At 30.9% G+C, this 12,816-nt stretch overlaps 1 non-coding gene and 1 pseudogene across 1 annotated transcript; both read left to right on the top strand.

Moving 5' to 3' along the window:
- The first annotated feature begins 2,717 nt into the window (after positions 1-2,717).
- Positions 2,718-6,095, top strand: LOC141684287 (glyceraldehyde-3-phosphate dehydrogenase, cytosolic-like; annotated as a pseudogene).
- Positions 6,096-11,004: 4,909 nt separating this feature from the next.
- On the top strand, positions 11,005-11,206 carry LOC141687719 (U2 spliceosomal RNA). The gene has a single exon (XR_012561205.1). It is a non-coding gene; the product is annotated as a U2 spliceosomal RNA (small nuclear RNA).
- Positions 11,207-12,816: the final 1,610 nt, after the last annotated feature.

Here is a 12,816-nt window from a genome sequence, read left to right as displayed (position 1 = left end):
TACAAACGGCTCCAACTGATGGCCATGACCGTTCTAATTCTGATTCGCATTGCCATTATGATTTCCTTGTCCATTTTGATTTCCCTCTTCATTCTGATTTCCTTCTCCATTCTGATTTCCCTCGCCATTCTGAATTCCTTGATTTGCCAAAGCCTGTTGTATAGCCTGAGCCACTGCTTGGCCTATCATCTCAGTAAGCTGAGCGGGGTCAATGTAAAAAGGATCACGTCTAGGAGGCATCTACAATATAAGATAGCGAACGAATGAAGAGTACGAGAATAAATATGATGAATCATCACAAACAGATTTCAAAATAATGAAGCAGAATGAAATGATAAAGAGCATAATGAAACGAAATTAAATAGAACACCCATCCTATCGTCTACCCAAACTCACAGGTCAACCTAAGTAGGTTTTCTACAAAAAAGAACCTGGCTCTGATACCATCTCTGTAACACCCCCTTTTTAATAATAAAAGCATATATTACTTAAAATCCATAAACCTGCAAATAGAGCAATAATATATTTCTAACAATAATTTAACAATCTAAAATTTCCAAAATAATATTAAATCTCCAAAATATCTAAACCAATAATATAAATTCTGAATTCTCTAAATAAATAATTAAGTCTAAATACTGATAAAGTCCGAAATCCTAATCAATAAAAAGGGGTAGCTCTCCATCACACAGTCCCAGATCCCCCTAAGCACCTGCCAGAAAAAACATATGGCATGAGCCAAACGCCCAGTTCAGATTTGGAATACAATTTATAAAACAAAGAGATCAGAAATAAACAATTTGCAAATTTTAATAATACAACAATTTTAAAAATATGTAAGGCTGAAGCAACGAGGGGTTAGGATATTTCATACCGAGATCAGAACATATACAAATACACACATCATAGGGTACCTAATGTGTGCAACAGAATGGATAACGTGTACGGCATATACAACGTCACCATAAATCAAATCACAAATCAAACTCTAGGTGCACCCATGTATCCTAAACAAATATCAAATGCGCAAAAACTCCTCCCAAGAGCTAACAGAAGGATACGCCGTGACCAATCACACTGTCACGGAAGTGTCATGTCACTGGTGCCGCAATGACATGGCTGTAGTACCCCTACAGCTGGTTAACTCGGTATACCCTAAATCACTCTAAGGGTCAAATAAAAATATTCTCGCAAAATTTTAAAATCACCTGAGACAAATAATTCAGATTCCCAAAATAGAGGGTGTCATAAATAATCTGCATAAACAGATATTTAAAATTTTTAAAACAATTTTCAGAAGTTAAAACGATCAAAACAAATATTAACGGAATGAACCGAAAGTAGAATGGAACGATTCAAATAAATATAAGGAACAAGAGGAGTAGCGCTGAATAAAAAGGGGACAGAATTTGTACCTCGAATATCGCAACTAAAGTCCCTAATGAAATTCGCAAATGATCTACTAGTTTCCCGGCCCCCGATTTAAATTAAAAAATTATAAATTTATTTTTATTATAGCTCCTTCTTAAATTAATTAGCAATTAATCGAAAATAAAATTAATAAAAATATGCTACTCGCGGATGTTCTTAAACATGAATCATGTAAGGACCAGAGACTACACAGTGCTATACTTAATTGTACACACCTTGTACAATAAAAACAAACATATATATAACATACTGGCATCTAACTTAATAATATATACTTACTCGAGATAATAAAAACAAAACAACCAAAATTGTTCACTTTTTAAATTTTTAAATAATTAAATATTAATATGAAACTAGTAGTACCATCAAACAAGTACATGCACCCGAATTAAAGAGTTTAATGAGAACTAATATATATATATATATATATATATATGTAGATGACCTAATTAAATTATAATTAATAAACAAAAGCATAAATTACAATTTTGTATAAAAAGATTTGACTAACTTGCCTGGTTAGGAACTTATACTAGTATACTTTAATTATTCTAATTTCAATTAAATAATAGCTTACATATAAATAATATAACTTAATAATTTAGATTTTCATGAAATTTGAAACTAAAGCATCAGATGACAAAATATATGTATAAACGATTAACATGGTGTTTAAAGCCAATTAACACTATAATATTATAATAAATAAATAGCAAAATCACGTTTATCCAAATTGAATAAAAAAAATTACATGACATATACATACCAGAGCATGTATTTAGTAGTTGACATCAACACCTTGATTTGATGATTTGATAACACAGTGACCACAGACTTGCAATTATTGAATAAACCCTTTACTAGAGAATAGAGAGGGGGCTTAATAATGAATCCAATATCTCGACTAACACTGCAACAATACATGACTCAATCAACTAATTGTGTTAACTAATAAAATATACACGTATGTGAATACCTGTTTTGCTCTCTCTCTGCTTCGCCTCACCTCCCTATGTTTTGTCTCACCTCTCTCTCTCCACAACCGCACTTTTCTTTTGGGTTTTTTTATTAACCTTGATAGCTAAACAGTAAACGAGTTTGCCAACATATATAGTGCATTAAAAATATTATGTCTATTATAATTAGAATATTAATAAATAACTAAACAAGTTCTTTTTCTATTCTAATTAGTTAATATTAAAAATATTTATTCTAATTTTAATCTCAATCTTATTATTATTATTATTATTATTATTATTATTATTATTAAATTCACATATATTACACTCACCCTCTTATCACAAACACATTTTAATTTATCATTTTATGTGCTTTACTTGTCATGATCTAATAGATATTTTCCTGTTTTGTTGAATTTGTATGTATGTATGCAGCCCCAATCAAGGTCGGAATCAACGGGACTAGATCTATCCTCTTATTTTTTAATTTTATTGTTTCTAATACTTGGAATTATTAATCACTTAATTGATTTTTATTGTGAAGGTTTCGGAAGAATCGGACGATTGGTTGCTAGAGTTGCTATGCAAAGAGATGATGTTGGGCTTGTTGCTGTTAACGATCCTTTCATCTCTACTGATTACATGGTATTTTTTAGTGTTGTTATGATTTGTGATTTGATTTAGTGTTGTTCATCTAGTTTTGCTCGTTATAAATGCTGATCTATTACTTTATTACAGATGTGATTAGGTTTTAAATATTTTTGATTTGGTGCTTGTTATAGATTTTTCTCCTTTATTTTATCGACAAGTTATCGAAACTAAGTTGTTTGTATCGGTGTTACTATAGAGTTATTGTAAGTTTCTATATGTTCTAGAGTTGATGATGTTCATTTTTACTTGTAAAACTGCATAATGGAAGTTTACTAGAAACTAATAAATTACTTTGTCACTTGAAAGTCTTTGAACATGAGTTTACTCTTAACTATTGAAATTGTCTTTAATTTGCAAGTTAATTTTAGACGGTGATCGTTGTTATAAGGCTGGATCAAAACTTGAATGCAAGATTGAATGATTATACTAGACATTAATTTTAACGATTTTGTTCTTGTCAAATCTCAGTCAATTTGAAATTGGTTGTGTATGCTTACAAGTTGGTGTTAGTTTTGTAAGTTAATTACTAAGATTGATCTTCCTTGTTCGCTTTTGCGAAAGTGAAACTGATTATTGTTTGTTGTTTATTGTTTGTCGTAGACATATATGTTCAAGTATGACAGTGTCCATGGTGCCTGGAAGCATCATGAACTCAAAGTTAAGGATGAGAATACCCTTTTATTTGGTGAGAAGCCTGTTGTTGTCTTCGGTTCAAGGTATGGGTTGCAGTAAGCTCATTAAATGTAGTTTAGTATTTATCTGTTTTCCAGTAATGGGCAAGGCTTAACTGTTCAGCATGGTCTACTATTTTGGAATTGCAGGAACCCCGAGGAGATCCCATGGGCTAGCACTGGTGCTGAGTATATTGTTGAATCCACTGGTGTCTTCACTGACAAGGACAAGGCTGCTGCACATTTGAAGGTTTGTCATATTTACAAGTCTTTTTTTGTATTATGGTGTGTAGATTTGATTAGTTGATGATTAATTTTCTGTTGATGAAGATAATGAATCAATGATTGTTACTTCCTAGTAGATTTTACATGTTCGTATTTTTCCTTTTATATTGATGACATCGTTGTGCATAAATGATATAATGCTCACAATATTGTTGTTAGCCGTACATGTCAGTTCTTTTCAGGTATGTTTTTATATATTGACATGAGTATGTTTTGTGGGGGAAGTGTTTTGTATGTGGGAATAGTTTATTAGGTACTAATATTTATCTATTAAATGTAATCTTGTAATTTGGTTAAGTACTTTCACGAAAGGTATATTGATTGGACTTCTATTTTGTTTCTCAGGGAGGTTCAAAGAAGGTCATCATATCTGCCCATAGCAAAGATGCTCCTATATTTGTCGTTGGTGTCAATGGGAAGGAATACAAATCTGACCTCCATATTATTTCCAATGCTAGTTGCACCATAAATTTCCTTGCTCCCCTTGATAAGGTAAATAATTGTCTCAACTTGATTGTTTTTTCTGATAAAATTTGAAAGAATTAAACATATCATTCAACTCTTAAATGTGCAGGTGATAAATGATAGGTTTGGCATTGTTGAGGGGCTAATGACAACTGTCCATTCAATCACAGGTGAGCATCCATCTTATTTTATTAGTCCTCATCTGATTCAAAGAATATGTAGTGATACTGTTTCAAATATGTCCTTTATGTTTCAGCCACACAAAAAACTGTTGATGGACCTTCTGCCAAGGACTGGGGAGGTGGAAGAGCTGCTTCATTTAACATCATTTCTAGCAGCACTGGAGCTGCTAAGGTACCTGCAAACTGTTCAAACATGTTGAATGGGTCGATAATAATAGTCCATTTGGGAGTTTATTATGTTTCTGATTAGCTTGTGATTGAGCATTTCTATAGGCACCTTTTGTTGTGGTTTGTTGATAAATTTTTTCTGAAATACGTATTTGTACTACGGTTTAATGATTTCTTAGGCTGTTGGAAAAGTGCTACCTTCACTGAATGGGAAGTTGATTGGCATGTCATTCTGAGTTCCCACTGTGGATGTCTTAGTTGTTGATCTCACTGTTAGGCTGGAAAAGAAGGCCACTTACGAACAAATTAAAGTTGTTATCAAGTAAGAATCATTATTTTATTTCTTATGAACTTATCCATGTAAAATTATATGCTCAAGTATTATAAATAATGTCTATATTTAGCTTCTGTATTACTTCTGTCTTCCTTGATTCATTGTTTTATGTAATAATTGTTATGCTGTATCAGGGAAGAGTCTGAGGGAAAGCTCAAGGGAATTTTGGGGTACACTGAAGATGATGTGGTCTCTACATACTTTGTGGGTGATAGCAGGTGAGCTTGCGGTTGTCTTTTCTTTCATTTATTTCATTTATGTGGCTCATCACTATATATTTAATTTGTGAGACCAAACCTTTTGAGCATTGGTTGTATTGTGAAACCAGGGAAGTTGTTTACTCAGTTACTCTTTGAACCGCCTTATTACAAGTCACCTTTGGAACTATATAACTTTACAATATATTAAAGCTAGTTTGCATTTAAGCAGGCTCTTAGCAAGTTGTTTGATTCACTATGAAATGAATATAAGATGCAGCATCTTATTTGTGGTCGAACTTAAATTTTCCAGGTCAAGCATCTTTGATGCCAAAGCAGGAATTGCTCTAAATGATAACTTTGTCAAGCTTGTTTCGTGGTATGACAATGAATGGAGATACATGTAAATGATCGTTCTCATCTAATTGTGATTTACGGTTCAATTATTTCTCTTATGAGCAAAGTTGACTGTTAGATTCTTTTACATATGCTCTTTTTGGGTGGTTAATGCAGCACCCGTGTGGTTGATTTGATCGTTCACATGGCATCTGTCCAGTAAGTGGTGGATCGTACTTGCTGTTTTGGATAAAGCGGCTTGCTCATCTTTTCCTCCTGCAGTTGTTGAGATATCTAAATAATGGGAACTTATATGAGCCCTTGTTGTCTTGTATGGAGAGGATTTGTGTCTCATAATTTGAAGAGTGTTCAAAACAGGATAGTGAAAAAACTATCTTACAATTTTCATTAGACTGAATGTCTTCAGTTGTTTTCTGGATAATGTAATAGTTTAGATTTCAGCTAATATATTTTACTATTTTCATTGACGTTCGGTCTCAGACAACAATTGTCTTTCTCTATATTTTTAATGTCAGTTGTAAGTTGTTAGAGCATCTCATGTTAGCTAAAATGGTCGGTTAAAATAATATAAAATAATGATTATGTTAAATTTGTCGAACCTTAGTAAGGTGATGTGTTCATTGGAGATTGATTATAATTTATAAAGCGAAATTATTGATTATAATGTTAAATTTTTATTTAGGGTATTTGTATAATATATCTCAGGTAAATAGGCTACTTTATAAATATGTTCCTTTTTAGTTAGAAGTTATAAATACGTCCCACAATTAATTTTTAACTCATATATAACTCATATACATATATTTAATTTATATATGTGAATAAAGTTAGCTGAATATGACTAATATGCCCGCCATAATACATTTAAAGTAGAAATTAAATTATCCGCCAGTTATCTAGGTAAACTTTGCACATTAACTTCATCATGAATTATGAAGAAGAAGAAAATATAACAGATTAAATCATATAATTATTTAAGATAATATTTTCTATGGTTCATTTGTAAATATTTTTTGTCAAACACAATAATTTTTATTGATTTGATAATTTTTTTCATTTGATACGTATAACATGAATTCAAAATTAATTTTATTGAATTATAAATTTTATTTTTATTGATAGGTCATACTTTTCCTTAAAATTTTAGCAATGCAACTCTACTTCATTTTTATTGTATAATATAAATCTTTTATGTTTTGTGAGTGAGGGTAGTAACCAGCTGTATGTCTGGATTATAAAATTGTTAACAGTGCAATTGTATACATTAATTTGGTCATTGCCATTCCAGGGAGGAAAAGAAAGATACTGCATTGAAAACCAGTTAAATACTATTTTAGCTTAAAAAATTAATTTTAATTTTAATTTTGTTTGAGTGCTATGTATTTACAATAATATTAGTAGAATATTGTATTATTCTTGCAGTATAATTTCCTGGGGTGGATGTTAATTTTTTTATGAAATTATTTATATGTGCTAATAGTAGTAAACAAGTTAAGTAGAAAGGACGTGATGTGTGAGTAAAAAGGATATATTTGTCAACAAAAAATGTGAAATAGTAAAGTTAATTATAGTTAATTTAAAATTATTAAAAAAAATTAAATTTGGGACATATTTATAATAATGTTAGGAATGGGATATTTCTGTAAATGGGTTTTAAAAACGGGACAAAATAGAAAAAAGCCCTTTTGTTTATAGCTTTGTCACATCTTATGATAGGTTCGTAAATTTAGCCAATGTAAACAGATTGACTATAATTTTAGTTAAGAATTTTGGATAATTAAAATTCTCAAAATTATATAAATTATGTATAACTAATGTCACGTAAAATATTTTTGTTAAGGAATTTTCCCATTCAGTGGCGGAATTTCTAATGCAAGGGTAAAGGGAAATTTAAAAATTTGTTTTTCAACAAATTTACCACATCGAGGTGATTTAAATTACGTAAGAACTTGTGATAAAAGAAGGTCTCGTATGCTTTTATTAGTTAGGGAATATGCATCTTGTGTAGCAATTCATGCACGTATTTCATTCAATTAACTAATGAAAATAGGTGATGCAGCGCCGAGACGTATTTCGATTAACTAATGAAAATAGGTGATGCCGCGCTAGTGAATTAGTCTTCATTTATTAATACTTCTTTGATTCAGCAAGGTAAACTTTGAAAATAGCCAGACTACTAAACGGGCAGCAATTTTGTGAGGCCCCCAGCTTTATCTTTTCTTGTGCCACATGTCTTCCTTTTGGCAGTGTAACGACTATATTACAGTAAATTAGTAACGTTAATAAAATAATGGTCATTTTTTTGCTCATAAATGTTTGTATTCATTTTTCACACAAAAATTATAGACACAATTACAAAGTGGTGGCTCAACTTTATCTGCTTTTACATTTTGGTGACCAAAATTTCAAATTTGTTATATAGCGGCCAAATATTAGTATTATATTTCAAAAAGGTGGCTAGGGCCACTTTTTAAAGAACAAACAACAGATTTTTTCTCTCAAAAAAGTATCCGTAGCCACCTTTTTGAAATATAAAACTAATATTTGGACACTATTTTGTAAATTTGAAATTTCAGCCACCAAAATGCCAAAGCGGGTAAAGTTTAGACACCACTTTACAATTTACTCTATTATAATACCCACATTCATATCTTCTCAGACTCATTTTTCTTTCATAAAATATACATATAAATATATAATGGGTAGTAATTGGCTCCCTTACGAAATTTACAATTATGTGTTTCGTGGGCTCAACAATCTGTTGATCCAATAACCAGTCGATATTCAAACAATAATAATTTATGGGGGCGAATTCATGATGATTATATAAAAAACTGGTATGACATTCCCGAAAATTCTCATGCCGAATCTCGTTCAAAAGTTACTCTTGACTCACACTGAACACCGTTGAAATGAGCACTAAAAAATGGCAATGTGCCAAGAATCAAGCTAGTATACACTCTGCAAGTGGAACCAATTTGGTGGATGATGTGAAATTTTTTTTTTACTATTAGTATTATATATATACATATATTAATTGTCTGCTAACTTAAGTGGAACCAATTTGGTGGATGATGTGAGATTTTTTATTTTTACTTTTAGTATTATATATATATATTTATATATATATATATATATTAATTGTATGCTAACTTAATATGCATATTTGTCATTTTATTTAGACAACTCAATCTCAAGGACTATATTTCAAGGAGATGAATAAGCCATTTGGCAAATGGGAATGCTATGAAGCAGTTGCAGCACATCCTCAATTTGTAGACGTTCCTACTACTTCTCCATTTCAACGAAACTTTCTAACACAAGTGGAATCGACAATCAATTTGAATAGTGATGATTGCATTGATGAAGTAGGTTTCACGACTCCAGAGTCTAATCGAGAAATAAAAAGTCCATCTAGTCCAGTTAGACCGATGGGAACAAAAACATCCAAACATGCAAAAAAGAAAGGAAAGCAAGCTATGACCCAAAAAGAATAGATGTCTATAGCTATTTCAATAAATATGCAATGTAACCAAAAACAACTAGTGGCCTAGAACGTTAATATCATTTTAAGCTCAGGTATACCGAAGAAAGCGTGCCACACCCAAGTGTCATATGAAACGACAACCTCTAGAATGATAGTAGGGCGTCCCTTTCGGCCACTATAAGCCCCACCCCACCCGCTTGAACAATTCTTCCACTCCTAGTGCATACAATCAATACTTCCAATCATACCTGGAAATCCCCTCTGTTCTCTCCTTACTAGGTGCCTTCTTAATCTGTAGGTGTTGGAGCACGAAGGTACTTCACCGAAGAGTCATTGGACTTACTGACAAAATTTTTTCATTCACTCAAGTATAGTTGATTCTCCCATTCTACAAATTTTGGCACATTGATCAGCCGCTGCACCGTAAGCTAACATTCGTAATGCAACAGTCATTTTTTGTTGAGATAGCAACCCTAATAATACAACTGCATCTGCTTTTTGCCAATATAAATCTTGAGTGCAAAGGGTTGTCATGATGCGATTGAAAACATGAGTACGGATACCTCCCGCGGAAGTCATTTTTACCGAATATTGGACGATCAACGAAGTAATCTTCCATAAGATTTTTTTCCCTCGATAGCCTTTATCTATGATGATTAGAAGATTTTCCAGGCCGTGAGCCGCGTCCTTTTGGTTCATCTAGAGTATCGATGAATTCCATCACTATTGCCGTTTCGGTCACCATGGTATTCATGATTTCAGATTCTTCTTGACTGTGTTGTTGCCTCTGACTCAACGATCTTTTTCATGCATTACGATAAAAAATTGTTGTGATTTGAGATACTATCATCATTATATTATGATATTATTTATAAACAATCTTTCTATTTATAAATTTAGATCAAGACACATGTCATTACGTGATTCAACGAAAATCTTATCAAAAATATAAATTTATCCATAATCTTATCAAAAATCTAAAATCATCCAAGAATCTATGATTTGATATTATTTGTGGGAGCATTAATTAATATAGATGAATTTAAATTTATGATATAAAATTTATTTATTTATTTATTTGATGAATAGTAATCGATGGATTGATGGAGTTGTATGGGTGCATAAAAACTAACAAAAATAGTTGATTCATCATGAATAGTAATTAATTACATCATTTTAATCCATGGATTGATGAATCAAAGAAGTTCATGGGTGCATATGCTCTTAGACTTAGACCCCCTTGAAAGGACTTCTGTACGATGGGAAGATATCTTGGCTTTTCACAGTTTTTACATCGTCAAAGAAACTAGTACTTCAAGTAACTTGTAAGAGTATCTTCAGCAAACTCTTTAAATGACTTCAAATTTAAAAATGTAGAGTAATGTTAAAATTGAAGCTCCAATATAGAGTAATGCTAAAATTAAGCTCTAAGATACTATTAGAAGCTCTCTAAAAGTTTAAGAACATTTTCTCCCTCCTTAATTTTAAGAGTCTCTACCAAACTCTTAACTTATACTTTATACTAAAATATTTTTTTTCGCTTTTTTTGTTTTTCCCTCTTCTTTTGTCCTTTTGTAACTCCAATGTCCTTTTAATTATATAATAATATAGAAAGAGTGAGTTTAAAGATTATTGTTGGAGATCAACCTACCTTAATTTGTTAATAGTGAATTTTTTATTTAATTTTTAAAGAATGGGCTAAGAATCTGTTGGAAATGCTCTAAGTGCATATCTATTTTGATAATTTACATATAACAATATCGAGGATATGAGGAATCGTATGAGGATAAATTGTTATAAAATAAAGGATATCATGCATTGTCTAGTGGCCCTTCTCGTGGCCTAAATCAAATAATAGTATTTATTCTTATCCGTTCAATAACTGATGTGTGGACTAACAGTACATGTGATATTAAAATTATTTTTTCAAGAAAGGCTGAGAGTCTTCAATAGCTATACTATTATCGAGTTCAAACGTTACTCATGTTTGCATTAAAACAAGAGAGTGGCACACCCCATACAAATAAGTTTAAGTTTTAACAACCACTTTAATTTTTACTGGTTCGTGTTTTATAAAAAATTTCTTTGAAATCGTCTTTTAAACAATGGTATAAAACTTATTGGAAATTAACTTGACTTACGTAATCTCATTCTATATATTAAATGGAAACCAAGGGCAAATTGAGCTATTTTAATGGATGTGAAGTTACGAGTTTGCCCTTTTATTTTAAAAAAATTACCCAAATGACACCCTTATATAATTTAAGCTAAAATTAAGAAAATATTTCTACGAGTTTGCTCTTTTATTTTAAAAAATTACTCAAATGACACCCTTGTATATTTTAAGCTAAAATTAAGAAAAAGTTGTATATAACAAAAATCAAACCCTTAACCTTCTATTGTGGATGTACATGTTTTTATTATTTTAATAATAATAATTATTTTATGGGCTACATATAAATATATCAATTATATTTGCTATTTATTATATTGGGTTAAATTAAGTGATCAAATAAGAAATCCAATTAGATTTTAATTTATTATATGGACCTAATAAGTGGATACCTATTTTGGTACAAGTCAACAAATATAGCCTTGTATAATAAAATGTTTATGCCATTTGATTTTATATCATATTGCGTGATTAATTTTCATTATAATGGTATCAGTATTCTTTAGTGGATTCAAGTGGGGTAATTTAGATGTATTGTAGGATGTTGCACTTACATAATTTGGTTAGTAAGTTGTATATAAAGAATATATTATATTTGTGAATTATATATTTTATTGGCAAATAAATATTAACTTATTTATTTAAGTGGTTGAATATTTTTGAGTTAATTGATTGAAGCAATATGTCGCCAAAGTGACCTCTTTTGTGTAGATTAATTAATTTAAAAAATATTATTATGACGATATAATATTTAATTTTATGCAAATTTTATCTGCCCAAAAGAAGGTAATATTTGGCCAAAATTAAAATATTCATGTGATAATAAGTGTATAACAATATTAAGATTTTCATGTGAATAATAAGTCGGTTCAAAGAAAGGCCTATTATCTGACAGAAATTAATTGCTAATACTTGATTATTGTATGGAGAGTACCAATTGTAAATTAAATTTTCTATCCAAAGACTAAAATTTAATGTTGCGCTAGGTATCTTGTGATTGTGTTGTCAATATTTAAAAATTTATCACAATTATTATATATACTAGTTTTGAGCATTTATCGTATATTTGTTTTCTATTTCAGTTACTGCTAGTGTTAATTCTGCTTCCGCTCAGTTGAGCATGATTCTAATGTTGAATGGGATAAACTATGCCACGTGGAAAGAGAATCTTGAGATCGTTCTTGGGTGTATGGATCTCGACCTTGCGATAAGGAAAGAGCAACCAATTCCCACTACGGATGATCCCAAAATGGATAAAATTGAGAAATGGGAATGCTCCAATCGCATGTGTCTGGCGATCATGAAGTGAACGATTCTAACTGGCTTTCGGGGCTCTATTGCTGAGAGCACAAGTGCCAAGAAGTTCATCTCCGAGATTGAGAAATATTTTGCTAAAAATGAGAAAGCGGAAATGAGTAATTTTCTGTCAAAACTCGTGACCATGAAGTATAAAGGA

Source organism: Apium graveolens, chromosome 9 (assembly GCF_009905375.1).
Source record: "Apium graveolens cultivar Ventura chromosome 9, ASM990537v1, whole genome shotgun sequence".
Taxonomy (NCBI): domain Eukaryota; kingdom Viridiplantae; phylum Streptophyta; class Magnoliopsida; order Apiales; family Apiaceae; genus Apium; species Apium graveolens.
The sequence above is the reverse complement of the archived record's forward strand: the minus strand, read 5'-3'. Positions and strand labels throughout refer to the sequence as shown.